This window comes from Palaemon carinicauda, chromosome 18, assembly GCF_036898095.1.
Source record: "Palaemon carinicauda isolate YSFRI2023 chromosome 18, ASM3689809v2, whole genome shotgun sequence".
Taxonomy (NCBI): domain Eukaryota; kingdom Metazoa; phylum Arthropoda; class Malacostraca; order Decapoda; family Palaemonidae; genus Palaemon; species Palaemon carinicauda.
The window spans coordinates 9386669-9410637 of NC_090742.1; the positions used below are offsets into that span (position 1 = coordinate 9386669).

At 48.9% G+C, this 23969-nt stretch overlaps 1 long non-coding RNA gene across 1 annotated transcript in view; it reads left to right on the forward strand.

The window, feature by feature from the left end:
• The window catches only part of LOC137656962 (uncharacterized), a 31080-nt gene that overhangs the window by 1581 nt on the left and 5530 nt on the right, over positions 1 to 23969 (forward strand). Inside the window, exon 2 of the long non-coding RNA XR_011047062.1 lies at positions 1460 to 1578. This is a non-coding gene — a long non-coding RNA (uncharacterized lncRNA). The remainder of the gene's footprint in view (positions 1 to 1459; positions 1579 to 23969) is intronic.

The window sequence follows — 23969 nt, forward strand, 5'->3', positions numbered from 1 at the left end:
GGTAGGGCCCCCCAGCGACACCCCCTTAAAGCCACAGTAATTTTCAGGGCACCACAGAACCTAACAAACCCACCTAACCTAACCTAGGGGCCCTGTACCCCTACCGGGGGGGGGGGGGGGGGCTTCGCCCCCCTTGCGACCCCCCCTTATGGCCACAGTAATTTTCAAGGCACCACAGAACCTAACAAACCCACCTAACCTAACCTAGGGGCCCTGTACCCCTACCGGGGGGGGGGGGGGGGGGCTTCGCCCCCCCCTGCGACCCCCCCTTATGGCCACAGTAATTTTCAAGGCACCACAGAACCTAACAAACCCACCTAACCTAACCTAGGGGCCCTGTACCCCTACCGGGGGGGGCTTCGCCCCCCCTGCGACCCCCCCTTTAACCAGGGGTAAATTTGAATATATATATTTTGTTAAATCACTTCTTACCTTAAACGGAAGATGACGATGAAGATGTGGAAGGTTGTGGTTGACCCTCCTTTACAGATTTGGTACAATACCACACATGTCTATCCTCACGAAAATGTAAAGCCGAATCACATTGACCACACTGGACACTTAAAGGTAATACGGAATGCTCCCTTAGAAAACGATTCACTACTTCAGGAGTTCCATTATAATTCCCATGAAATCTGCCGATCACATCAAAATAGGAATAACGACATATTTCACACAACCGTACCGGAGGATCCATGACAGTCAAGTGACGTGTGATGAAAATATAGAAACCGGAACTTTTGAAAACCGAAAACAAACGACAATCACGGGTTTCTCCCATAATGAAATAGGGAAAAAAACAAAATACTATCGTTTACAATGTTATATTGCACGAAAAACAGATCCTTGAAACAAGACTGAGAGACCAATGAATCGTCCAATAATAACCCTTGAAAAGAACCCAGTAGTATTTAGATTGGAGGAGCGACATTAGAGGGAGGAGCAAATGCGCATTCAAGCAAATATTGTCACATTGCGCAATGGGGAGGAGCCAAGTAAGATGAAAACAGATATACAAACGAACAAGAGCTACCTTGCGTGCCCATGGAAAGATATACATTAAACTTAGAAAAAGTCAAGACCTTCAATTCCTGAAATATTTTTTTTCTCTGTAAGTATGCATTAGCGACAATAATGTATTGAGAAGAAGTGTTTTGTTATCACGTGCTTTACTAGGAAAATATATTAATATAATACATTTCCCAATTTGGTTGAATCCAAAACTTTACCGGAAGGGGATTAATTTTTTATTATTCATTGAAAAGAATGTCATTAGGTAAATTCAGATAGTATTTAAACTAAACTTATGATTGCTAATCCATTACTACCAGTCAGTAGGTAACATTGTTTTTAATGGTCCTTTTATAAAAGCAAGGACATCATGCGTTATGTTACTGTATATGATTACACAAAATGAAACATTTTTCATGATATCACTTTTTTTTTTTTTTTTTGTCAGGTGCATCTTGATCAATGAGCTATGGCAGTCAGAAATTTAAGGGATGTTATTTTTCTGCTCTTGAAAGAGAGTATGGAAAATATAAAATCCATCTAGCGGCAGCAACTGGAATTTTAAAGGTAGGGTGAATGAAGAGCTGTGTTTTTTTTATTTGAATGGTGGTATAAAAATATGTTGGCTTGTTGATAGATTGAGGTCAAATTGACTTTTAATTAAAAGTGGATTAGTCCTTTAGTGGATTATGATTATTCCAGATAGTCGATGGATAAAATTATGGCAGATAAGTTTATGGATTTAGTAGAATCTAATTTAAAAGATAATTGTTCCGTAACTGAAATACAAACCACGCTATTTAATATGGGTTATTACTTTTCAGCGTAGCTGAAATGATGAGCCATTAGAATTTTAACGAGGGTTTACTACCCCACCGCTAGTTAGGGGGGGGGGTAGGGAGGGCAGCCTGCTACCCCACCCCCTTCCCCCTCTCACACACACATACCTGTGATGAGCTCGCTTTGCTATCGTCTCGGGTGGTAGTCGGACATGTCTGCTCTCACCCTCGCCTCTTTGATAGCCATATTAATGTTTTTTTTTTTTTTTTACTTTTTCTTATAATTGGAATATACAGTATATATAAAAATTCTTTATGTGTATGTATATATTTCTGTATAGAAATGTAGTAAGTTTTCTTTTCAGTGTTTGTGCTGTGTGTGTGATGTACGACAACGACACTTGCGTAGTGCAAGGCCACCACAGTTCCACTTTGTGGGGAACGACCTCTCCCTCTGGTCCTTCGGTCTTCCCTTCGGCTTATTTTCATTACTCGGCCGCTGCAGGGGAACCGTCATTGCCTGGACTCTCTTCATTCATCTATTATCTTCACTTTGCCTCTTTTCCTATGGGAAACTTGGTTTCTCAGTGAAGGGAGTGTGGCCTTTTTTTAGATTGACTACGGTCTCTCTCTACTTGAGGTCGTTCCCCCCTTACTACAACTACGGACTATTACGATAGCTTCTTTCCCGTTGCGGGTTAGGTTGCTATTTCCGTTGTTTGTCTCAATTATTTTTAGTGAAATCTAATTGTTTTAACTTTTCAGCTTCTCCGTGGGGAAAACTTCCCTTCAGGGGGTCAGTGGTTCTCACTTTTAGTGTATATTCTTAGATGATTTAGATAATTATAATTCTGTTATAATTGTTATAATTCTGTTTTTATTACAGCTCTCCGCCCCCCTTCTCCCGTGGATGTCATCTGGGGAAGAAGGGCGCATACTTAATTCTTATTTTATGTTATTCCCTCGGGGTTTCTCTTCTTAGTTCCTTCCTGGGGAATTTGGTAAAATAATTATTTGATTTTCTTTTCCCAGTTAACTATGCAACAACACTTCGTTCGACTAAAGAGTGCCAATGAAGCAGAGTCTGCTGTCTCTGCCGAACTGTACTGTTCATGACGGGGGAATCTGCTGTCGCTGCCGTCCCTCAGAGGACGTCGTCATGGGCGTTTTCCCTTCTCTTAGAAGTACTCCCATGACAACGTGCCAGCTCTTCAGATCATCTTAGAACGTTAAAGGAGGTTTGCCTCCAGGGGTTGGACAACTTCCCTTCCGAGGGAGGTATCCTTCCCAGGTGTGAGGTTTTCTCCCTTCAGAGGGAGAACTTCTCATACCTTAATAAATTCATCGCCTTCGACTACTGTTGCTGCCCTTTGCCCAGACTTTTCTCCCCCCTTGCTGAGTTTCTCTTCCTTCAGGGGTGGAGCACAGTCTTGGCAAGTCTCTTCTACGAAGTGTTCACCTCTCTCGTTCGCGAGAGGCCACTCATAGAGACTCCTCTTCGGAGGATCGTTCCTGTTAAAGTCAGCTTGCTGATCCAACGGCCCTAAGGGGCGTCACCACGAGTGTCTTCAGGGCTCTTCTACGAAGTGTCGCCTCTCTCGTTCGCGAGAGAGGCCACTCATAGAGACTCCTCTGCGGAGGATTGTTCATGATAGGTCAGATTGCTGATGCAACGGTCCTACGGGGCGTCACCACGAGTGTCTTCAGGTCTCTTCAACGAAGTGTCGCCTCTCTCGTTCAGAGGATCGTTCCTGTGAAGATCAGCTTGCTGATCCAACGGCCCTAAGGGGATTCACCACGTGTCTTTTCTAGTCTCTTCTACGAAGGGCACCTCTCTCGTTCACGGGATAAGTCCCTCATAGAGACTCCGCCTCGGAGGATCAAGCAGAACTTCCAGTGATGATCGTCCTGCCAGCTGACCTACCGATCTACCAGCGCAACCTTGCGCTGCAACGTAGGACTTCGGTCCTGGACTCTAAAGCAGACCTGCTTACGGTCCTCATCGAGGGATGCCCGCCCTTTTTTAAGGACACATCCCAGTTCCTGATCGTCCTGCCAGCTGACCCTTCAACCTAGCGCGTAAACGTGCGCGCTCGCCAAAGCGCTTAGAACGGGCGCGCGCTCCCCGATCTTCGTACTCGCGCAAGCACCGACGATCCACACAAGCGCCAACAATCTTCTTACGCGCGCAAGTGCCGACAATCTTGTCCACGCGCGGGAACCGATGGTCTCCCACACGCGCACCAATAGTCTTGTGCGCGCGCTCACTCCGATAGTCTTGAGCGCGAGCGCGGTCCGATAGTCTTAAGCACGCGTCAACAACTCGTACGCGCGCGCATGCCATCATTCTGGCCTGCACAGGCTCTTCATTCTGATCCTGCACATTCTATGAAGTCTCGCCCGCGCACCAACATTCTGGCCCACACGGGATCTTCATTCTGATCTTGCACACACTATAAAGTCTCGCGCCCGCGCGTCCCGGCGCTCGATCGCCCGCACACCCGTGCTCCAGCAGTCTCCCGCGCGCGAGCCCTGTGTATTCCCCATTGCGCTAGCGCGATCGCCAATACCCTCCCACGCGCGAGGCTGCCGGACAACGCGCGGTAAGGGCATCATGACTGCATTCCCCCCCCCCACGAGGCTACCGGTCAACGCGCGGTAAGGGCGCCATGACCGTATCCCCCCCCCCCCCCCCCAAGCACAGAACAGCATGCTTGCCGGTAGGGGGGAAGGTTCCAGAAGGGTCCAGGGACATTTCTTCCTTATCTTCCTTCTTCTTACAGGCGACTCCTCCAGAGGGAGTGTCTGACAGCGCAGCCGTCAGCCGGCAGCCCTGGTTTGTGGCTCTAATCAGAGCGGTAGCACAGGCTTTCAAGCCTGTTCTCTCTGAGTTGGGCCACAAATCCTTGGCTGCATCTAGTCCCCTGAAGAGGGAAAGAGGAGTTTCGGACGCGGTAACTTCTCCGAGGACGAAGCTGTCTCCTCGTAAGTCTTCGAGGCAGGCTCCCTCCCCCCTCAGACTTTTCTCCCTCCCCTTTGGACGAAGATTTCCCGTCCTCAGGAGAGTCACGTGAGGTGAGAAGTTCCCCCATCACACCATTGAGGGAAACCCCACCTCGCGTGGTAAAGTCTTCTCGAATAAGGGTGGAGAAGAGCCTGCCTCCGTCGTTGTTGGAGTCCTGCATCCCTCCCAGGAGGGAGTTAAAGGACTCCAAGACATTACCGGGAGGCCCCTAGCACCGGAATCTACAGGCTAAGATATTCTTCTGTTATGGAAACGAACCGGTTTGAGCCTAAGGACGTGGAGCAGGCTGCAGAGAGGTGAAGGAAGTCACCAAGACTCCCTCCTACATAGGGCTTTGACATTCATGCCCTTTAAACCTCCAGCACCCCAGCAGCCACGTCCCACCAAAACAACGGCAGTGAAGACAGTGGTGTCTAAGCCCTTTCCGGTCAAGGACAAGAAAGGCAAGAAGTCCTCCAGGGAAGGGAAGAATCCTAGAGGGAGCAGCCGAGGCTGCAAACACTAGGATTGGCAGTCCCCCCTGCATGTCCGCAGTGGGAGGATGCCTACAAGGTTGCGCAGACAGGTGGCAGCAACTTGGGGTCAATTCCTGGACGATTTCTGTAATCAGTCAGGGATATCGCGTCCCGTTCACAACATCTCTACCTCCCCTGAGGACGAATCCGGTGTCATTTAGCTCCTTTGCCATGGGATCAGCAAGGGGGCGGGCCTTTAGGGCAGAGTTTTAGATTAAAGCAAACTCAGTTCAGCATGGAGACCGCAAACACTGTCAGTTTTGCAATGAAGCTGCAAGACTTCATGTGTATACTGTATCTGAAGGACAGGTACTTCAATATCCCAGTCAATCCGTCTTCAAGGAAGTACTTACGGTTCAGCCTAGACCACAAGGGGTACCAGTTCAAGGTGCTGTGTTTCAGTCTCTCCACAGCACCACAAGGTTTTACCAGAAGTGTTCACCCTTATATCATCGTGGGCACACAGGATCGGCATCCGTATCCTCCGTTAACTGGATGACTGGCTGAACGTAGCAAACTCGGAGTCATCCCTTCTTCGACTCCGAGACAAACTTCTACGACTTTGCCAGGATCTGGAGATCATGGTAAATCTCGAGAAGTCCTCTCTGCTTCTCACTAAAAGACTGTTTTACCTTGGCACGATTATAGACACCAATCTCCACAAAGCCTTCCCATCAGACGACAGGATAGCAAGGCTGAGAAGGGTCGCAAGACCTTTCATCAGTCGAGAAGAGCTTCCAACCCAATCGTGGTTACGTCTCCCCGGTCACCTTTCATCCTTGGCTCGTCTAGTTCCCAACGGTCGCCTCAGGATGAGATCTCACCAGTGGCAGCTCAAGTCCTGGTGGAATCAAGGTTGCGATTCCCCGGACTTCATGATCCCTATGGGTCCTGCGGAACAGACGGACCTCCAGTGGTGGGTGACAGATGACAACCGACGAAGAGGAGTGGATCTTCTCGTCCTTCCCCAGGATGTAATGCTGTTTCCGGACACCTCAAAGAAAGGAGGGGGGGGCCACGTTCTGTACCACAGGACCGCAGGCCTGTGGTCAGAATCAGAAAAGTGCCTCCATATAAATCATCTAGAGATGAAGGCCGGTTTGTTGGCCCTTCAACAGTTCCAACAATACCTGGCAGGTCACTCTGTGGTGGTAATGAGCGACAACACCACAGTAGTGGCTTACATCAACAAGCAAGAAGGTACCTTTCGAAGCAGCTCTCCCATCTTGCAGTAGAGATACTGAGATGGACCGGAGTCCGCTCGATTCTACTATCGGCGCGTTTCATTCCAGACAAGAGGAATGTGCTCGCCGACAATCTGAGCAGAGCATCTCAGATAGTGAGTATCGAGTGGTCTTTGTGTCATCTAGTAGCCAACAAAGTCCTGAGGGTTCCCCGACTGTGGATCTCTTCCCGACAGCGCTGATCTTCAAGATTTCACCATACTTTCCCCCAGTCCCGCATCCCAATTCACTCTGGAAAGATGCCTCCCAACAACAGGGGGACGACATCAACGTGTACGCCTTTCCCCTGTTCTGTCTGATGAGTAGGGTACTCAACAAGACCAGAATATCGGTCAATTTTTCAATGACCCTCATAGCTCTGCTATGGCATCACGCGGAATGGTTTCAGGACCTTCTGCCATTCCTAACGGAACTTCCGAGAAAATTCCTTCCACGACATGATCTACTCAGACAACCACATGCCAGCATTTTCCACAAAGCTGTAGCTTCGCTACGACTTCGAGTCTGATGACTATCCAGCATCTCCCCTCTGAGAGAGGAATTTTCACAACAAGTTGCGATTAGGATGGCTAGACATCTGCGAAAATCATCCGCATCTGTCTACCAGGCAAAGTGAAAAGTTTTCGGTGGTTGGTATCTTGGAAGGGGTATCTCTCTTCTAGATACCACTATTCCAGCAATAGCGGAGTTCCCCGTGTATTTGCGGGAAGAAAAGATGCCTTTCTATCTCGCCGATGAAAGGCTATCGCTCGGCCTTGAATCTAGCCTTAGGCTCAAAGGAATGACCTTTTCTTCCTCACTGGAACTTTCCCTACCCATACGAGCTTATGAACTTACCTGCCCTCAGTCGGATGTAAGACCTCCTCCATGGAACGTGGTTCGGGTTCTCAGGTCTCTTAAGAGACCTCACTATGAACCATTACGCAAGCTTCAGTTCGCCGCCTAACTTGGGAGACGGTATTCTTACTAGCTTTGGCTTCGGCCAAGCGAGTCAGTGAATTCATGGTCTCGTATGACATCGCCCATGCAAGGGTATGGAGGGAAGGTAACGTTTAAACTCGTCCTTGGGTTTGGTGCTAAGACTCAAAATCAGGGGGGGCCGGGCACTTGGTTCGACTCCTTCCGGATTCGAGTCTCCGTTCTGTAACAGATGCCCCAGACCTTCTCCTACTGTGCCCAGTAAGGAATCTGAGGTTATATCTCAGAAGAACGGCTACAGTCCGTCCCCAGATGCAAACATTGTTAGCACTGGGAGGATTAAGAGGAGGGTCACCAAGAACACCTTCTTGGCATGGATTCGTAGGGTGATCCATCTGTCCCTGAATCCAGACCCTCCTCCGTCATATCATCCTAGAGCACATGATCTCAGGGGCGTAGCTACGTCCCTGGCCTTCAAGAGAAATTTCTGTGACGCAGGTCCTTCAAGCTGGGGTGTAGAAGCATCAGACGACCTTCACAGCCCACTACCTGCACGACGTGACCCACAGGAGGCTCGATACTTTTTCTATCGGCCATGTGGTGGCTGCACAACAGCTGGTTTAAAACCTAAAGCTCCTTAGTGGACAAGTAGCAGAAGGTTGAGGGTATTGTTACCTGGTCTTAGTCTGCATGAATTAAAAGATTTGTCTGGCCCTTACTCTTTTCTTCATCCTCCCCTCTCTTGGGGAAAGCAGCATCCTGGGTTCTCTGCACAGCTGACCTCAAACCACTGCAGGTAAACCATGTTTCCTTGTGTTCCGAGTATTAAGATAATACTGTCATGTCCCCATACCCTGACGAGGTGGTATTGGGAGAGTCCTAGCCTAAAGTTGCCTTCTAAGGGACTGCAGGTCAACTTCCTAGGATAAGTCACACTTCAGACCTTTACACACAGCTTACGTAGGCTGCAGCCCTTGCGCAGCAAGGTTCTAGCGAGGTGTAGGGACTCCTTATTGTTGAGTGCTGACACACTCAGATACTGAGTCCCCGGGCAAAGCCAAAAGCCAGTACTGGCGGGGACTTACCACCCTTCCTAAGGGGTGAGTCACCCATATTAAATAGCGTGGTTTGGATTTCAGTTACGGAACAAATGACAAATTCGTAGGTAATTTGTATTTTTCCTAACTATACAAACCTTAGCTATTTAATCAAACTTGCCCGACAGCCCTATCCCCCGTGAAGTCCTAGCTCTAAGCAAAGTGAGCTCATCACAGGTGTGTGTGAGGGCGGGGGGTAGCAGGCTACCCTCCCTACCCCCCGCTAACGAGTGGTGGGGTAGTAAACCCTCGTTAAAATTTTTAATGGCTCGTCATTTCAGCTACGCCGAAAGTAATAACCCATATTAAATAGCTAAGGTTTGTATAGTTAGGAAAAATACAAATTACCTACGAATTTGTCATTTTGATTATTTATTGGTTAAAGGCAGACTTTGTCAGTAGATTACAGTATGAGTGTCCTTTTTCGGCACCACATTGATAATTGTTAGTTGAACTGATCCTAGCTTTTATCCAATGAAGGGAGTTGAAAAGTTTTAATTTTGTCTTGTTAGAAAAGTAATACTGTATTGAATTACTAAAGAATTAAGGTGTGATTTGATTACCACTAGATTAAGTGTTATTTGTTCCGTAACTGAAATACAAACCACGCCATTTAATATGGGTGGGTAATTACTTTCGGCGTAGCTGAAATGACGAGCCATTAGATTTTGAACGATGGTTTACTACCCCACCGCTAGTTAGCGGGGGCTAGGGAGGGGTAACTTGCTATCCCCCCCTCCAAGACACCTGTGATTTAGCTCACTTTGCTATCGGCTCGGGTGACGGTCGGACGTGTCCGCTTTCACTCTCGCTTTTGTTGATCAGCCATTATTTTTCTTTGCTCTTTCTTTTTTCAATATTTAACTTAGCCGGTGATTATAATAGCTGCAACTCTGTTGCTCGACAGAAAAACTCTACGGAAAAATTCGCCAGCGATCGCTACACAGGTAGGGGGTGTACTCAACAGCGCCATCTGTCGTTCAGATACCCAGTACTCATTGTAAACAAAGAACTCAATTTTCTCTCTGTCGGGCTACCGGCAAGACCTACTAATTCGCTGTTGCTAACTGGATTTGTTTTCACAACTATTTGGTGAAGTACACTATTCTAGTTTTGAGCTTTCGCTATGCAGGTGTTTTATCTTCATCTTAAAACTTGAACTCGTTTTGGATAGATTTAATTATGGTGACAAAGAGAGTATGGACTTTCTTTCACTTTTAAATGGCCGACCCTTCCCTTAGACGGAAGTGTGTTTAGGCTTTTAGTAATTATCTTATCACGTTATAGATTTTCCTCTATATATTTTATATCTCTCCGCCTTTATTAGGCCTCTTCGATTAACTTTCCATTTTTTATAAACATATAAAAATAAATTTTAATGCTTTGTTTATATAGACCTTTCCTGAGAGTAGGCGGTCCTAACTTGGAAACCGACGTTAATCAACGTTGAGCCCTTTATATCGTCTTTAGCTTTTAAAAAGCTAAGGATTTAAAACTTTTTAAATGTAATATTTTATGAAAGAATTTCTTTGACAGTCTTCGTACTGTTTTCAAAGATGAACTAACGTTTAGTTTTTTTCTGCTACGCAGTTGTTGACGTTCAGGACGTTCAACATGCGCTCTATCGTTACGATAGAGAGAGAGTGTATCACGGTTTCACTTTGCAGTAAGAGTAAATCGATTCTGACGTTTTGTTCATTCTTTCTTAGCTTAAATGTTTTAAATTCTAATTTAAAGGAACTTTTTATTTGAAAAACCTCTCAGTTTTTTCCTTTAGTCAAATAACATGTTTTTTTTGACGATATATAATTGGGCTCTTCTCTTAGGTGCGAAATCAAGAGAGAAAGAGAGAGAGAGATAGAGACGGAGGGAGAGAGAGGAGAGAAAACGTTCCGTTCAAGCGGGTAACATTGTTCTCGTGTTACTCACGTCCCTAGTCGCTGTACGGGGAGGAAGGATAAAACGTTTTTAGGTTTTTATTCTCGTCCCCAGGCTATGTGCGGTGAGAGATTGAAAACGTAGTTATATGAAGTAGTGTTTAGTCTCTTTCCCAGCCACTGATTTTTCTTTTTATCTTAAAATATGTTTTCTGTGTTTTGCTAGTATTATGAGCTTGCATTATACGACTAATTTCGCAATTACTACCTTTTAATGAAGGGTAGAATTGCGTGTTTCAGGTAGAAATAAGTGCAAAACAGAAAATCGAAGTGATAAAGTGATATGCGCAAAGTGTTACAGTGTTGCGTCCGAGGCGCAAAGTGTTACAGTGTTGCGTCCGAGGCGCAAAGTGTTACAGTGTTGCGTCCGAGGCGCAAAGTGTTACAGTGTTGCGTCCGAGGCGCAAAGTGTTACAGTGTTGCGTCCGAGGGTTCGTCTGTTCGTGCCTGTCGTTCACCTAGTCCGGGACCTCTTACATGCTCCCAAGCCCAGGGGAGAAGTAATGTCAAACGACTTATGGGTTCGAGAGGCCTTGACCAACGAACAGACGTTTTCCCTCTATGGTATCGGGTGTATCTTACCAAGATCTCCCCTACCATAAGACGAGAGAGACGTTGTTTCTCCTCGCCATCCATAGGCTTTTCGCATAAGAAACCTGTCACAAGGTTTCGAAGCCCTTAAGCGAAAGTCAGTCCTTTCAGGACAGGTCCAGCGTCCTGGTTACAGCCATTAGGACAGCTCTGACCCTATGCAGTCATCGGATAACTGCTCGCCGCCTAACAAAAGCGTAACACAGACTCCGAGAGTCTTTTTTTGTAGGCAAAGTGTTGCGGTCACAGACGTTACCCTCGTCTATTACCACAACCATTTCCGTTGATCCTTAAGGGGTTGTATGGCAAAACATGCAGTATATGCTTGCCTCCCTTATGGAAGACTATTCTGCCGATTAGTCCGTTGAGTCTAGCCGTTTATCTCATCGATATCCTGGCTTTCAGCCAACCTAACGTTCCTTTGTGCTTACTGTTGACGTTGGCGTAGCTTAGTCACGTCAGTCAGGTTGTTTAGAACCACACTCGATGCGGTCTCGTGTGGTTTTTCAGCCGCATTTGGACGTTAGGCCACTGGCTGATGCTCCTGTTGACGTTCAAGACGTTCACTAACAATCGGAGTTGACTTGTTTTGACGCTGTGCGTCAACCTCCGCATTCTAGAGTTGTTTTGACTGCTCAGTCTAGGCAGTCAAAGCAGTCTCAAGTGGACGCTGTGCGTCCTCACGCACCTGTTGTGGTTGACAGTTCAGTTGTTGACAGTTCACAGACTGTCAAGCAGTTACATGACGTTGCGTTCTGGTCCGCTACTAATGCACCAGTGAGAGACTCGGCTTTTATCGGACAAGGTTCCTGTAGATGAGGAAGTTGCTGTTCTCCCTCCTACTGATATTCCCTTGAGGACTCTGTCAGATGGAGAGGAGCCTAAAGCTGCTTAGCCTCCTATGGACTTTAATTAAATCATGATGATTTTTTTAAGGATCTTCGTCCGGATCTTTTTGTAACTGCTGCTCCTCGTTCGCCTAAACGTCAGAGCTTACACTAGGCCTAGCTACTTCGAAGCCGTTGTTTTTAAGCTAGTGCTCTCTCGCTCTCCTAGAGAGCGTTACGTTGGCTAGGCGACTGGTTTTTCACCAGGAGGAGTTTGGGGGATACAGCCTTTGCTTTCCCTTCTTTTAAACTGGTTTATAGAGCGAGAGTCTGATATGACACGAGAGAAGTTCTCGGCTTGGGAGTTCATGCCTCTGCCCAGATAGACTTCTCAATTCTGGTAGACTCTCCATGGCGCCTAGCCAGGAGACGCTCCAAGTTGTTTACAGGTCAACTTCACAGCTGCTGTCGAGCCTTTGAAGTTTTGCTGTACTATTATGTCACGCATAACAAGGCTTTCAGGGATGGTAAACGGTTCCGCTTCAGTCGCTAACACCGTCTGTTGCCACACCTGCTCCTGTAGACCCTAAATGGGCTTTGCTGCAAGACATGCAGTCCAAGCTTGCATCCTTGATAGAGGACTTAAATGCGGAGAAGAACCTTCTGGCCAACGACCTTCCAACCGGTCGGTTGTGCGCCCTGTTGATGCTGAGGTAACCTACTCGCGTCTGCCAATTGAGGTGGTTCCTCCACCAATGCGACCCAGTGTGGGTTGCCAGCCGCACGTTGACGTTAAGCGACGCTCGGAGGTGGTTGTTGACGTTCAGGATGTTCAACAACCAGCAGAGGTGACTTGTTTTGACGCAGTGCGTCAACCTCAGCAACCCGGTATGGTGTTGACTGCACAACCCAGACGGTCTAGACAGTCTCGGGTTGACGCTGTGCTTCCTCGCGCACCCATGGTTGTTGACAGTTCACAGACTGTGCAGCAGTTCCATGATATTGCGTCCGGCTCCGTCACGCATCCACCTGTGCGATCGGATTCAGCGAGCCAGACGTTGCCGTTTCCTCATCAGTTTCGGATGAGGAACCCTCTGATGAGGACGTTGCTGAACAACAAGACGATCAGCCCCCAGCCCTGCTATCCATCCAGAAGATGCTGAAGAAGGAACGCTGCTCAGTCAGGCTGTGGATGAGTCTGGTAGGGACGCTGTCATCCGTGGATCAATTTGTGTCACTAGGAAGACTACACCTCCGTCCTCTTCAATACCATCTAGCTTTTCACTGGAAAAAGGACAAGACGCTAGAAGCGGTCTCGATCCCGGTTTCCGAAAAGATAAAAGTCTTGTCTGACTTGGTGAAAGGACTATATCAACCTAAGAGAGGGTCTTCCCCTGGCTGTTCAGACTCCCAACCACGTTCTCTTCTCGGACGCATCGGACGTAGGCTGGGGTGCGACATTAGACGGTCGGGAATGCTCGGGAATATGGAACTCGAGTCAAAGGACAATGCATTTCAACTGCAAGGAGCTACTGGCAGTACGTCTGGCCTGGAAAAGCTTCAGGTCTCTCCTTCAAGGCAAAGTGGTGGAGGTGAACTCGGACAACACCACGGCTTTGGCGTACATCTCCAAGCAAGGAGGGACCTACTCTCTGACGTTGTACAAGATCGCAAGGGACCTCCTCACCTGGTCAAAAGGTCTAAACATATCACTAGTAACGAGGTTCATCCAAGGCAACTTGAATGTCATGGCAGATTGTCTCAGTCGGAAGGGACAAATAATTCCAAGAGAATGGACCCTCCACAAGGATGTATGCAAGAGACTTTGGGCCACCTGGGGCCAGCCAACCATAGATCTCTTCGCAACCTCGATGACCAAGAGGCTCCCAATATTTTGCTCACCAATCCCAGACCCAGCAGCAGTTCATATAGATGCCTTTCTCCTAGATTGGTCACATCTAGATCTATATGCATTCCCTCCGTTCAAGATTGTCAACAAGGTACTGCAGAAGTTCGCCTCTCACGAAGGGACAAGGTTGACGCTAGTTGCTCCCCTCTGGCCCGCGAGAGAATGGTTCACCGAGGTACTTCGATGGCTAGTAGACGTTCCCAGAACACTTCCCCTAAGGGTGGACCTTCTACGTCAGCCACACATAAAGAAGGTACACCAAGGCCTCCACGCTCTTCGTCTGACTGCCTTCAGACTATCGAAAGACTCTCGAGAGCTAGAGGTTTTTCGAAGGAGGCAGCCAGAGCGATTGCTAGAGCAAGGAGAACATCCACCCTTAGAGTCTACCAATCGAAGTGGGAAATCTTCCGAAACTGGTGCAAGTCAGTATCTGTATCCTCGACCAGTACCTCTGTAACTCAAATAGCTGACTTCCTCTTATATCTGAGGAAAGAACGATCTCTTTCAGCTCCCACTATCAAGGGTTACAGAAGCATGTTGGCATCAGTCTTCCGTCACAGAGGCTTAGATCTTTCCAACAATAAAGATCTACAGGACCTCCTTAAGTCTTTTGAGACCACGAAGGAGCGTCGTTTGGTTACACCTGGTTGGAATTTAGACGTGGTACTAAGATTCCTTATGTCAGACAGGTTCGAGCCGCTACAATCAGCCTCCCTGAAAGATCTTACCTTAAAGACACTTTTCCTGGTATGCTTAGCCACAGCTAAAAGAGTCAGTGAGATTCATGCCTTCAGCAAGAACATCGGATTCTCATCTGAAACGGCTACATGTTCTCTACAACTTGGTTTTCTAGCCAAAAACGAGCTGCCTTCTCGAACTTGGCCAAAATCGTTCGATATTCCAAGCTTATCGTATGGTTGGAAATGAACTAGAAAGAGTCTTATGCCCTGTAAGAGCTCTTAAGTTCTATTTAAAACGAACTAAACCTTTACGAGGCCCGTCTTAAGCTTTATGGTGTTCAGTTAAGAAACCATCTTTGCCTATGTCAAAGAATGCTTTATCCTATTTTATCAGACTGTTGATACGAGAAGCTCATTCCCATCTGAATGAGGAAGACCAAGATTTGCTGAAGGTAAGGACACACGAAGTTAGAGCTGTCGCAACTTCCGTGGCCTTTAAACAAAATAGATCTCTGCGAAGTATAATCGACGCAACCTATTGGAAAAGCAAGTCAGTGTTCGCGTCTTTTTATCTTAAGGATGTCCAGTCTCTTTACGAGAACGGCTACACTCTGGGACCATTCGTAGCAGCGAGTGCAGTAGTGGGTGAGGGGTCAACCACTACAATTCCCTAATTCCATAACCTTTTTAATCTTTCTCTTGAAATGTTTTTATTGGTGTTTTTGGGTTGTCCGGAAGGCTAAGAAGCCTTTCGCATCCTAGTTGATTTGGCGGGTGGTCAAAGTCATTTCTTGAGAAGCGCCTAGATTAGAGGTTTTGATGAGGTCCTGTTGTATGGGTTGCAACCCTTGATACTTCAGCTCCTAGGGGTCGCTCAGCATCCTAAGAGGATCGCGAGGCTCCGTAAGGAAGACGTACTTAAAAAGGCAGAGTAATTGTTCAAGTTGACTTCCTTACCAGGTACCTATTTATTTTGTTTAGTTACTTTGATAACTTCTAAAATGAAATAAAAATTCTTAGCTCATATGATGTAAACATATTTTGCTGGTCTCTACCCACCCCCCTGGGTGTGAATCAGCTATTATAATCACCGGCTAAGTTAAATATTGAAAAATTTTATTTTGATAATAAAATAAATTTTTGAATATACTTAACCGGTGATTATAAATTAAAGGACCCTCCCTTCCTCCCCAATAGAGACACAGTGGACCGAGGAGAAAATTGAGTTCTTTGTTTACAATGAGTACTGGGTATCTGAACGACAGATGGCGCTGTTGAGTACACCCCCTACCTGTGTAGCGATCGCTGGCGAATTTTTTCGTAGAGTTTTTCTGTCGAGCAACAGAGTTGCAGCTATTATAATCACCGGGTAAGTATATTCAAAAATTTATTTTATTATCAAAATAACATTTTACAGAGTGTATGTGAAGTTGGCCTCTGCTATGCACAAGGGCCCTGGCTTACCTGACCGCCCTTGTGGCACATTTATGTCGGCGGTCGACATGGATCCCCACACCTTGTGTCCTCATTGTAGGGGCCAATGGTGTGATAGTGCTAACGTATGTGGTGAGTGTAGGGAGTGGTCTACCTCCCAGTGGGAGAGGTTTTCTCGGCACCGGAAGAAGTCCAAGCGGGATATTTCTCCTTCAAAGGTTTCTTTGAAAAGAGAAAATCTCAAGGACTCTTCTTCCGTGGCCCAAACCTCCTCCGAAGCTCCCACTCGATCGGTTTCTCCCGAGAATCTGTTGAGGGGTAGCGTAGACCGTAGTTCTGTTGACCAATCCCGGGGTGTGGGAGAGGGAGTTGCCTCCCATAGCTAGGCAGCGCTTCCTCCTCCCCTGGAGGAGGATATTTCTTTGTCCGTTAATAATAATGGTTTATTACAGCTTTGGGCTTCCTTGCGGCTTCAGGGTTCGCCCTACAAGGAAGCTCTGTTTGATATGATCAAGTTGGGAGCAGCTGTCAAACAGTCGCTGACGGTAGAAGAGATCGATCCTCTGTCTATCGTCGACGTTGTTAAGACAGAAGCTTCTGATGTGTTATCTCAAACCTTTGCTCCTGATGTTGCTGCGGTAGCTGAAGGCTTAGTTTCTCCCTCCGAACATCCTTCGTGGGAGTAACTAAGTCCTACGGTCTCTCCTGCCGGTGATTCTCCCCTTCGGGGGAGTTCACTCACAGAGACTTCTCTTCAGAGGACTGCTGATGGTCAGCCCGCTGAAACTACGGCCCCCAGAGGGCGTATAAGGTGGAAAGCTCGCCTTCCCCATCGCCGTAGAGGTCTTCCTTCACCACACAAGGTTGTTAAGAGGTGCCTCTTCGGCTCGTCATCTCCGCAGTCCTCCGCAGAAGAACCTCGTCGTCGTTCGCCGATTCTGCCAGCTACCTCCTTGGACCTCTCCGGAGATCGTTCGCGATCTCCTTTGGTGGGAGGTCGTCCTTACACAGGACACGTCGACCTTCCACCCTCCAGACCTGCTGACCTGCCGTCACCGTTCCTGGCTGCCGATGCGCTGTGGGCGCCTTCTCACCCTGTTATTAAACAGGCAACGGTCCCTTTGGGGCATAAGGGACATGAGCACAAAATTGTGTGTCAGTCCCTTAAGCACCAGGTACTCCCTGCGCGCCAACGACCTGCAGCAAATGTTCCTGTCTTAGCGCTCCAGCGGTCACCTGCGTGCGTGCGCGTACCTGCAGTTGATCCTGTTATTACGCGCACCTGCAGTTGATCCTGTTATTACGCGCACCTGCAGTTGTTCCTGTTATTACGCGCACCTGCAGTTGATCCTGTTATTACGCGCACGTGCAGTTGATCCTGTTATTACGCGCCAGGGTTCCCCTGTGCGCCCACGACCACCTGCAATAGTTCCTGCAATAGCGCTCCAGTGCTAACCTGCACGCAAATGATCTCAACTGGTTCCTGTTAAAGCGCACCTGCGCTCACCTATGCATCAGTGCTCACCTACGCATCAGTGCTCACCTGCGCGTCAGCGCACTTCAAAGGAAGTTCCTGAGATAGCACACAGGCGCTCACCGGTCCTCCAGTGCTCTCCAGTGCCTCAACGCGCAACTGCGCATAAGTACGCAACGGCTGCTGTTCCTGATATAGCGCACCAGCGCACAGCCCTGGAGTACTCTGAGTTAGCGCACAGGCGCTCACCGGGGCTTCAGCGCTCTCCAGCCCGACAGTGCACATCTGTGCGCCCACATCCTGATGCGCGCCCAAGATCTCCTGAGCGCTAGGCACACCCACGATCTCCGGATCTGGGTGTAGTTCCAGTTTCTCTTGCTCGCCAGCGCTCACCTGTGTGCCATCGCGCGCAGTCTCCATCGCGCACCCATGAGGTCGCGCAAGCGCGCCCTGCTCGTCCACTGCTTCAGCCAGATATGTGCACTGCGCGTCCGCGCGCTAGAGATATTTCTCCTGCGAGCGAGCCCAACGTTATCGCCCTCACTGGCCCTTTGGCAGGATCCTGCGCACTGGCGCGCTCGCGAACAATCGCCTTCGCGCGCGAAGGTGCTCATCCAGCCTTAAGCGCACCACCTGTCATCGCCTGTCCAGGCTGCCACTCGCCATCGCTCGGCCGTGCGTCCTCGCGTGCCCGCGAACATTCTCTCACGCACGACCCAGGGCAGGGCCCATCGCGCGATCGCCAGCGCGATTCCCAGAGGGATCATAGGCGCGATCCCACTCGTGAGGCCACAGGACATTGCGCGGCCAGTTCATCGTCATCTCGTTCCCCACCCTGCAAGCGCAGAACAGCCCACTCGCCGGAGGAGGGGAGGTTTCCGGACTCCTCTTCTGTTTCAGCATCTTTTCAGGTGAACCCTCGTTTGGTGACTCTTCCTAGGGATCGAACGATCCCCTTCCCTCCAGAGGGAGTGTCTGACAGCGCGACTGTCAGTCGGCAGCCCTGGTTTGGTACCATCGTCAGAGCTCTCGTGCAGGCTTTTAAGCCTGTATTCTCTGAACTTGGTCACGAAGCAGTGGAGGCTTCGTCTCCCCTGAGGAGGAAAAGAGGCGTTACTTCCATAGTAACTTCTTCAAGGGCGAAACTGTCTCCTCAGAAGTCCTTGAAGGCTCCCTCTCCCCCCAGAACTTTCTCTCCCTCCCCTGCGGACGAGGATTTCCCGTCCTCTGGGGAGTCAGGTGAAGCGGGTCGTTCCCCCATCACACCAATGGGGGAAACCCCACTTGCCCCGAGAAGTCTTCTCTGGTTGGGGTTGAGAAGAGCCTTCCACCATCACTGCTGGAGTCCTGTATCCCTCCCAGGAGGGAGTCGAATTACTCGAAGACCTTGCCTAAGTCTTCATCGAGGATTAGACAGGAGCCAGCCAAACCCTCGGAGAATGTCCACAAGTCCCCCCAGGAAGAGCCTCTGGGGACAGGAGACTTTGCTGCCAGCCCTTCAGGAGGAGAGCTGCAGGAGTCAGAACATGCGTTCTGGCAAGTTCTGACCCTCATGTGGAGTCTCAATGGGTTTCCATATCCAGAGATTCCCCCTCGTGAGGGTAAGGACACGGTCTTGGACCGAGTCTACAGTACTCAAAAACCCTCGAGGGCCAGTGCGGCTTTGCCCTGGTCACAGTGGGTTAAGAGTACCAGAGACAAGGTCGAAGGCCAGCTCTCTCAGCTTGCTTCCTCCAGCCGATCCAGCACCGGTAACAAGCTCCTCCCACCTCCACGCATCCATCAGAGGAGGTACTTTGAGATCTTGGAGGAGACTTTTTTAGCTCTTCCACTGTACCATTTTCTGGAAGAGTTAACCAGGGAGTTCCTCTAGAGAGAGACTCCAACCGGCATGTCTCGTATTCGGCAACAGAGATCCTGAGCCAGGAGAAGGTGGCGAAGTGTGCCATGCAGGCAACTTCGTGGCTGGACATCTGGCTAGGGTTTCTGGGCATCCTGGTGCGGTCTGAGGACTTGTCCAAAGAAAGCACCAGGAAGGCCTCGGAGACCTTTTTGCTCTCAGGCACGCGTACTATTGAGTTTCTAGCCCACCAAGTCTCGAGCTTGTGGGCTAACACTATCTTGTAACGTCGGGACGCAGTGGCTGAGAGATTCCACCAAAAGGTCCTCAGTACCGACGTTAGCAGGCTCAGACATTCTTCCATCATCGGTAAGAACTTGTTTAAACCTAAGGACGTGGAGCAGGCTGCTCAGAGGTGGAGGAAGTCCAACCAGGATTCCCTTCTCCATAGGGCCCTAAAATCAAGGCCCTACAAACCCCCAGCTACCCAGCAACTACGTCCTGTCAAGAGTACGAAGAAGGCAGCTGCAGCAAAGACAAAGGTGTCTAAGCCCTTTCTTGTCAAGGACAAGAAAGGCAAAAAGTTCTCTAGGGGAGGAAAGAATCCTAGAGGGAGCGGCCGGGGCCGCAAATGCTAGGATTGGTAATCCCCCTACATGTCCACCAGTGGCGGGAATGCCTACAAAAATGTGCGAGAAGGTGGCAGCAACTCGGGGCCTATCCCTGGACGATTTCAGTAATCAGTCAGGGATATCGCGTCCCGTTCACGACATCTCTACCTCCCCTGACAGCGGATCCAGTGTCATTGAGCTCCCTTGCCATGGGATCGGCAAGGGGGCAAACCCTTCAGGCAGAAGTCGAGACCATGTTGAAGAAGGATGCTCTCCAAGAGGTAGTCGACGTGTCCCCAGGCTTCTTCAGTCGACTCTTTCTTGTAAAGAAGGCGTCTGGAGGCTGGAGACCAGTCATTGACATCTCTGCCCTGAACGGGTTTGTCAAGCAGACCCCGTTCAGCATGGAGACGGCAGACACGGTCAGACTTGCAGTTAGACCGCAAGACTTCATGTGCACACTAGACCTGAAGGACGCGTACTTCCAGATCCCAGTCCATCCGTCTTCGAGGAAGTACTTAAGATTCTGCCTAAACAACAAGATCTACCAGTTCAAGGTGCTGTTTCGGTCTCTCCACAGCACCGCAGGTGTTCACCATAGTATTCACCCTAATATCTGCATGGGCTCACAGGATCGGTATCCGTCTCCTCCGTTAACTGGACGACTGGCTGATCCTAGCAGACTCTGAGGCATCCCTTCTCTGTCACAGATACAAACTTCTGGGACTTTGCCAAGATCTAGGGATCATGGTAAATCTCGAGAAGTCCTCTCTGTTGCCCACTCAGAAACTGGTATACCTAGGCATGATCATAGACACCAATCTCCAAAAAGCCTTCCCATCAGATGACAGGATAGCAAGGCTGAGGAGGGTCGCGAGGCCTTTCCTCAGACGAGAGGAACTTCCAGCCCAATCGTGGTTACTTCTCCTCGGTCACCTCTCATCCCTGGCCCGTCTAATTCCCAATGGTCGCCTCAGAATGAGATCTCTCCAGTGGCGACTCAAGTCCCGGTGGAATCAAGGTCACGATTCTGCAGACACTATGATCCCTTTGGGGTCTGCGGAACAGACGGACCTTCGGTGTTGGGTGGTAGATGAGAACCTACGAAAGGGAGTGGATGTTCTCGTCCTCCCCCCGGATTTGATGTTGTTTTCGGATGCCGCAAAGAAATGGTGGGGGCTCCCGTTCTAAACCACAGGACCTCAGGCCTGTGGTCAGAATCAGAAAAGTACCTCCACATAAACCTGCTAGAGATGAAGGCCGTATTCCTGGCTCTTCAACAATACCTGGTGGACCACTCTGTGGTGGTGATGAGCGACAACACCACGGTAGTGGCTTATATCAACAAGCAGGGAGGTACCTTTTCAGAACAGCTATCCCATCTTGCAGAAGAGATACTGAGATGGACCGAAGTCCACTCGATCGCACTTTCGGCTCGCTTCATTCCAGGCAAGAGGAATGTACTCACCGACAGTCTGAGCAGAGCGACGCAGACAGTGAGTACCGAATGGTCTTTGGATCGTCAAGTAGCCAACAAAGTCCTGACTTTGTGGGGTTCCCCGACTGTGGATCTGTTCGCTACAGCGCTGAACTTCAAACTTCCGCTGTACTGCTCCCCAGTCCCAGACCCCAAGGCTCTCTGGCAAGATGCCTTCCAACAACGGTGAGACAACGTCGATGTCTACGCTTTTCCCCCGTTCTGTCTGATGAGGAGGGTGCTCAACAAGACCAGAATATCAGTCAATCTCTCGATGACCCTAATAGCTCCGCTATGGCATCACGCAGAATGGTTTCCGGACCTTCTGCAACTCCTAACGGAGCTTCCGAGAGAACTCCCTCCACGACACGAGCTACTCAAACAACCACACGCCAACATCTTTCACAAAGCCATAGTTTCGCTTCGACTTCACGCCTGGAGACTAACCAGCATCTCCTCACTGAGAGAGAATTTTCGCAGCAAGTTGCGAACAGGATGTCTGGACACCTGCATTGGTCATTCGCAGGGTTCTACCAGGCAAAGTGGTGAGTCTTTTGTGGTTGGTGTCGTGGAAGGGGTATCTCTCCACTCGATGCCACTATTCCAGCAATAGCGGAGTTCTTCGTGTATTTACGGGAGGAAATGCACCTTTCAGTCTCGGCTGTGAAAGGCTATCACTCAGCCTAAAGTCTAGCCTTCAGGCTCAAAGGAGTGGACATTTCTTCCTCGCTGCAACTTTCCCTACTCATACGGAGTTATGAAGTTACCTACCCTCAGTCGGAAGTGAGACCTTCATGGAACGTGGTTCGAGTTCTCAGGTCTCTCAAGAGACCTCCCTTCGAACCATTACGCCAGGCTTCAGATCGCCACCTTACTTGGAAGACGGTGTTCCTACTAGCTTTGGCCTCAGCCAAGCGAGTGGTGAACTTCATGGTCTCTCATACGACATCGCCCATTTAAGGGGATGGGGGGAGGTAACGTTCAGGTTCTTCCCTGAGTTTGTTGCCAAGACTCAGAATCCGGGAGTGCCAGACCCTCGGTTTGACTCTTTCCAGGTTTCGAGTCTTCGTTCTGTAAGAGATGACCCAGACCATCTCCTACTGTACCCAGTATGGAGTAACAGATGACCCAGACCATCTCCTACTGTGCCCAGTAAGGAGTCTAAGGCTATATCGTAAGAGAACGGCTGCAGTTCGTCCCCAGGTGCAATCTTTGTTTGTGAGCACTGGGAAAACGAAAAGGAGGGTCACCAAGAATGCCATCTCGGCCTGGATTCACAAGGTGATACACCTGTCCTTGAATCCTGACCCTTCTCCGTCACATCGGCCTGGAGCACATGATGTCAGGGGCGTAGCTACGTCCCTGGCCTTCAAGAAGAACTATTCAGTGATGCAGGTCCTGCAAGCTGGGGTGTGGAAGCGTCAGACAACCTTCACAGCCCACTACCTGCAAGACGTGACACACAGGAGACTCGATACGTTCTCTATCGGCCGTGTGGTGGCTGCACAACTGCTGGTCTAACCTCAGGCTCCTTAATGGACAAGTAGCAGAAGGTCGAGGGCATTGTTACCCGGTCTTAGTCTGCATGAATGAAAAGGTTTGTCTGGCCCTTATTCTTTTCTTCATCCTCCCCTCTCTTGGGGAAAGCAGCATCCTGGGTTCTCTGCATAGCTGACCTCAAACCACTGCAGGTAAACCATGCTTCCTTGTGTTCCTAGTATTAAGTTAATACTGTCACGTGCCCGTACCCTGACAAGGTGGTATGGGGAGAGTCCTAGCCTTGAGTTCCATCTAAAGAACTCCAGGTCAACTTCCTAGTAAGTGTCACACTGCATACCTTTACACACAGCTTATGTAGGCCGCAGCACTTGCACAGCAAGATGCTAGCGAGGTGCAGGGACTCCTTTTCATCAAGTACTAACACACGCAAATACTGAGTCCCCGGGCAAAAAGCCAAAGCCAGTAATGGCCGGGACTTACCACCCTTCTTAAGGGGTGAGTCACCCATATTAAATAGCTTGGTTTGTATTTCAGTTACGGAACAAATGACATTCGTAGATAATTTGTATTTTTCCTAACTATACAAACCTTAGCTATTTAATCAAACTTGCCCGCCAGCCCTGTCCCCCGTGAAGTCCTACCTCTAAGCAAAGTGAGTTAAATCACAGGTGTGCGTGAGGGGGGGTATCCCTACCCCCCGCTAACTAGCGGGGGTAGTAAACCCTCGTTAAAAATCTAATGGCTCGTCATTTCAGTTACGCCGAAAGTAATTACCCACCCATATTAAATAGCGTGGTTTGTATAGTTAGGAAAAATACAAATTATCTACGAATTTGTCATATTTCCATTGATTATTCCTACACAAATACAAGCCCTCGTCCTATAATGATTATGATTTCAGCTTGGCAGGAATACAATTGTTCACTAGCTAATCCTCACTCTTTGCCTCTTAATGAATCTTAAAACTAAGGTGATGGCAATACTAAGGAAATGGCCATAATGATATTGGCCATGCATAGGCTAGGAGGGTGTCTACCCAAAGCATAAATAGCTGCAAGGCCTGGATAGTTTCGGGCCATTATTTTCCTTAAACTGCTACA